Source organism: Geospiza fortis, unplaced genomic scaffold (genome assembly GCF_000277835.1).
Source record: "Geospiza fortis unplaced genomic scaffold, GeoFor_1.0 scaffold59, whole genome shotgun sequence".
NCBI classification, from domain to species: Eukaryota; Metazoa; Chordata; class Aves; order Passeriformes; family Thraupidae; genus Geospiza; species Geospiza fortis.
This window is the reverse complement of record NW_005054381.1, coordinates 2,164,370-2,169,987: the sequence shown is the minus strand read 5'-3', so window position 1 is coordinate 2,169,987 and position 5,618 is coordinate 2,164,370. Positions and strand designations below refer to the sequence as shown.

Genomic DNA, 5,618 nt, shown 5'->3' with positions numbered 1-5,618 from the left:
CAGGAATTTGAAGAGAAGCTGAAGCTAAACTGAGGAGAAGGAGGCTGGTGTCCTGGCTAACAGCCTTGTGTGCTTCCTCTTCCCACCCCAGGCTCCGTGCCCTGCATGTTATAATGAGATTTTTCCTGCTCACCAATTGTTCCAACCTATCCCTTGCATTTCATTTGGACTGGAAAAACAACCCAGCCTCTCCCAGGATGGATCCCAGGATGCAGGAGGAGAGGCAGTGACCCATCCCTGCCTGGCTGCCCCCAAACCCACCAGATTTGGACTCCAGAGCAGCAAATTTTCATCCCACTGCTCTGGGAAAACCTGCAAGAGTGAGTAATTCCTTAATGGGAAAACGTTTGTGTAGCTCTGTAGTGAGAACTGCATGAATTTAACCTCCCAATTATTCTTGCAGAGTTGATCTTAAATCCTTGTTTGGTTTTAGGATTTCGCTGTTTGGTTTTAGGATTTCCCTGTTTTCCAGTGAGGGCAGCACTTGGCCCTTGCCCCTGCCCCTCCTCCTGGATGGAGCAGGACACTCCAGGGATGGCTGCTGGCTCCAGATGGTTCCCAGCCTGTGGAGCAGCCAGGGATCCAGCCAAAGGGGAACTCTCTGACCTCTCTGAGCAGCAACTCTTCCAGAAAAGAAAGCATTTCACAGACTGAGATGCATCCAGGCCTGAAGGGGACTCAGGGCTCATCCCAGTGCTGGGCTGGGAGCTCTGCTCCCCAGGGGCAGGGACAGGGGGATTTCTGTGCAGAAACAGGACAGGCTGCTCTGCCCTCAGCACCACCCACCCTAAACCTGACCCATCCCTCTCCAACCAATGGAAAATCTGGGCTTGACACAGACATCTTTTTATGAAAAATCCTTTCCTTAGGATTTTTCCTCCTGAGAAGCTGAGAGGCCTCAGGAAAAAAATGTAAACAATGATTATCTGCTGCTGTGGAATGCAACAGGTGGATCTGTGATTGGTCTCGTGTGGTTGTTTCTAATTAATGGCCAATCACAGTCCAGCTGGCTCGGACTGTCTCGGTCAGTCACAAGCCTTTGTTATCATTCTTTCCTTTTCTATTCTTAGCTAGCCTTCTGATGAAATCCTTTCTTCTATTCATTTAGTATAGTTTTAATGTAATATATATCATAAAATAATAACTCAAGCCTTCTGAAACATGGAGTCAGATCCTCATCTCTTCCCTCATCCTCAGACCCCTGTGAACACGGTCACATGGGCTCAACAGGAGAAAGGGTTTTGCATTCAGGTTCAGCTGGGAAGGGGATTTTGGTCCAACCTAGGAACCAGGGGCAGCCATAGCCCCTCAGTGCCTCCCCTCCCTCACAGGAAACAATCCCCTCCCTGTATCTGACCTAAATTCCCTCTGGCAGTCTGACCCCATTCCCTGGTCCTGTCCCCCAGTTCCTGGTGCAGGGTCCCTCTCTGCCTTCCCTGGGTCCCTCCAGAGCCTGGCAGCTGCTGGGATGTCTCCAACAATCTCCTGTTCTCCAATATTCAGCACCAGCTGCTTTGGGATTATCCACAGGGTTATCAGCCCCTCATGTGGACAATGTGAACAGGTAAAAACTGCTCTGAGAGATGGCCAATGGTTTAGAGCTGAAAGAGGGTGATGCTCTGAGAGAAAAAGCCACAACAACTCTCTGTCATGAGGGACAAACCCCACTGAGAGTCCAAGCACAGAGAGGGGACAGGGACACACAGGGCTGAGAGGGGACAGGGACACACAGGGCTGAGAGGGGACAGGGACACACAGGGCTGAGAGGGACACACAGGGCTGTGCTGGTGAATGATCTCTGGTGGCTCTGTGGGAGTCAGGATCCAGAGACACCACAAACCCCTCATCAGCTCTTTAGCAACCGCTTTGGTTTTATTTTACCCACTGCAAAACCACCACAACCCCCCTTGCCTGTTTCTCCTGCAGCCTTCTGAACTATTTTTTCTTAACAATTTTCTCTTAACAATTTTCTCTTACCTTCTCTTTCTCTTAACTTCTGTTTTGAAAACTTTGATTAGATTAACCCCTCCAAAAATCCCCAAGCTGACATTTTCATTTCAGGTGACATCAGTGCCTGATTTCCATTCAGCTTCACAAAGACATGGTCCTTCCCACCACGTAAGGATGGAAACCAAACTCCCTGACAAAAATCACTCAACAGCTGCCTTAGAAAGTGCTGCAGGCTCCAAACCTGCCCTTCCAGGGGCTGCCAGCAGCAGCTCTGCCCACAGCAATGCAGGGAAGCCCAAGTGCCCTTGGGCAGGGCAGGGAGTCCTGTCCCCAAGGTCACCCACACCTGCCTGGGGCTCTCTCATGTTCATGGCTCAGCACAAATTAAGAAGAAAAAGGAGTTGGAGGGCACAGCCTTTGGGGCTGGGTTATTTTTAACCCCAATGCAGAGAATAATTCATTATGGGCATGATCAACACAGAGGGATCAGCTTCACAAAACGACCAGACAGCCTCAATTTAATTTTTAAAAGAAGGTTATTTTCATTTGTACAAACATGGAAAGCACTTTAGTGCTGTACTTCAGAAAAATTAAACTGGTGGTGTAAGAGTTGTTTCCATCAACCAAAGAGGATAAGGAAGGCAACACAATTTCTAATACCTCTATTAATAAAATTTACACAGGTTTGAGACAGTGAGAATGGCTCTTGTGAACAATAACCCACTCCCTTAGTTTGCTGCTCCACATCTGCACTGCATCTCCCAGGCTCAGGAAAGGGATTTAAAATCCTTGAAATTCTTTATGGAATGTGAGAACTGCCAGCAAATTCCACTGTCTCAGTTCTGTATTCCCAAGCAACAAAGAAAGTATGGAAAAATAGCAGGAATATAAGGAGTGCTGGGGAAGTACTGCCACAGGACACAGGTTATTTTTAGAAAACTTCATAATTCAGGTAACTAATTTCCTGATTTATTTTCATATTAAATGTTTTATGCAGTGCCCTGGATGCCCTGACAATCAAAACATTCAGCATCACAGCTGAGAAAAAGATTTAGTGTATTTTCCTGTATTGTTCTCTTGGAAAGGACCATGTCACAGACATCTTTTATGAAAAATCCTTTCCATAGGATTTTTCCTCCTGAGAAGCTGAGAGGCCTCAGGAACAAAATGTAAACATTGATTATCTGCTGCTGTGGAATGCAACAGGTGCATCTGTGATTGGGCTCATGTGGTTGGTTCTAATTAATGGCCAATCACACTCAGCTTGCTCGGGCAGAGAGTCCAAGACAGAGCCTTTGTTATCATTCTCTCATTTTCTATTCTTAGCTAGCCTTCTGATGAAATCCTTTCTTCTATTATTCTAGTATAGTTTTAATATAATATATATCATAAAATAATAAATCAGCCTTCTGAACCATGGAGTCAGATCCTCATCTCTTCCCTCAACCTGAGACCCCTGAGAACACGGTCACAGGACCTTCCCTTTGTTCTGCCTGAAATTCCACATTTCAGGGAAAACCCAGCAGCCAAGTTCTGCCATTCCCAGCCCCAGGAGAGCCCTGTGCTGCTCCACTGGGACTGAACTGACCAGAACCCAGGAAATGGGGATCAGCACAAGGAAATTTGGATATTAGGAATGAACCCTTCCCTGTGAGGGTGGGCAGGCCCTGGCACAGGGTGCCCAGAGCAACTGGGGCTGCCCCTGGATCCCTGGCAGTGTCCAAGGCCAGGCTGGAGCAGCCTGGAACCGTGGGAGGTGTCCCTGCCCATGGAACAAGATGGACTTTAAGGTCCCTTCCAACCCAAACCATTGCAGCATTCTGTGGGATTCAGCTCCAGAGATGGCATTAGTGCCAGGGGTGCTGCCATCCCCATCACACCTCAGCTCTGCTTTCCTCTGACACCATTCCCTGTGCAGCAGCACAGCAGCACCAGCTCCCCTTGGCTGCTTTAGAGTGAGATAAATTCAAGATTCTCGAGAGTAAAGAGGCAAAATTTTACAAATAATTCATCTGCACTGCAAGCTCCCATCCCAGGCAGGGTGGATGCAATGAATTCCCTGCACCCCCAGAAACAGCTCCCTGCTCCCTGTCAGGATCACACTGGGGCAAAGCAGATTCCTGCCCCACAGTAACACAAACCATTCTTGAACAGGACCCAGTAGAGCTGACTGACACCACACTCAGGTGCTGCTCACGTTCCAGAGCTCCAGGGGTGGCACTGAGGCCACCCAGGCCCCCTGTCCTTGGGGCCATGGAGAAATCCCAGCTATGGCCCCTGCCATGTTCACTCCACCCTCCCAACCCCTTCCAAAGCTGCTCTCCAATCCCAAAGCTGTGTTCCCCCAGCAGGTGCCAGGGTTTTGGAGCTGGCTTGGGCACACAGTGTCACTCCAGACACTGAACCTGAAAATCCCACCAGCCTTCCAAGGAATGCACAGAGCCCTGTGCTGTGTGTGCCCACACATGCCCTGCCTCCCTGGGGGCTGCCAGAGCTGCCTGGCAGAGGGCTGGGCACACAACAGGGCAGGGGGCACACACAAGGGGCACACACAGGGGCCAAGGCCATGTGGCTGCAGTGGGGAGCCTCAGAAGCAGGGATGACAGTGACAGCAGTGAGCAGAGCTCAGGTCTCAGATCTGGTGTCCTGTGGAGCTCTCTGGTTCAGGGCAGTGCTCACTGGGACTGAGATGAACCCTGCAGAGCTTCCCCTTGCCCTGGCTGACAGAGCTGTGCAGGGAGATGGGCTGGCAGAGCAGGGCAGGGCCCAGGGACAGGGCTGGGCTCATCCTTGGGCAGAGCTGGGCTCATCCTAAGCTCAGAGCTGGGCTGATCCTAAGCTCAGAGCTGGGCTCACCCGAGCCCAGCAGCTCCCTGCAGTGGGGATGGCCTCACCCTGCCCTGCCCTCAGTCCCTGAACAGCCCAGACCCCACAGCAGGCTCTGGCTGCCCATCCCAGCCCGGGTAACACCCAGGGGCTGCTCCAGGAGCAGCATCACCCTCCAGAGGGCTGGGGTGGGAGGAAGGCCCAGCCCAGGGCAGGGGGGTCAGCAGAGAGATGCAGGAGGAGGGGAGGCTGTGGGGACAGGGGGTCTGGGGAGGGCATGGCCTCAGGGACACACAACAGCCCCCATGGGCACAGCCAGGCTCTGCCCTCCCTCCCTCCCCCAAAGGCAATGTTCACAGGTACCCTGGTTAAATACTCAGCTCCTCAAAGAGCTCCATCCAGGCCCTGCTCACAAACACAGCAGGACACACTACAGCACATCCCCTTGGTATTTCCTGCGTGGAATCCCCTTCCTTTCCCCTTCCTTTCCACTGGCCCTCATATTTTCATGTTTCTAATTCCACTGCTGTGTTTTTTGGAGCATCAAATATTCCCTGACCTTCCCTGAGCATCAAATAACCCTGAGTTAGGGTTTTAATGCATGGAAAATTCTGCGTGCCATATGTGAGGAGGAGCAGAACATGCTGAGTGCACAAGTGGGTGGAAAAGTCCAGGGGGAGTTGCAGCAGAAGGAAGGGAAGACACTGCATTAAATATTGGTGTTTGAAAGCTGCTGAGCAAGGGAGGGAGGCTGTGGCAGCCAGGGCTGAAATCCTCCCCTGCTCCATCACTCCAGTCCCCAGCAGCAAGGCACAGAGTGCAGAGCCTGATGCCCAAAGGGG

At 51.2% G+C, this 5,618-nt stretch overlaps 1 protein-coding gene across 1 annotated transcript in view; it reads right to left on the bottom strand.

Moving 5' to 3' along the window:
* GALNT17 (polypeptide N-acetylgalactosaminyltransferase 17) overlaps positions 1-5,618 on the bottom strand; it is a gene marked incomplete at its 5' end in the record, with an annotated part of 239,381 nt that overhangs the window by 108,077 nt on the left and 125,686 nt on the right. The window lies entirely within an intron of this gene.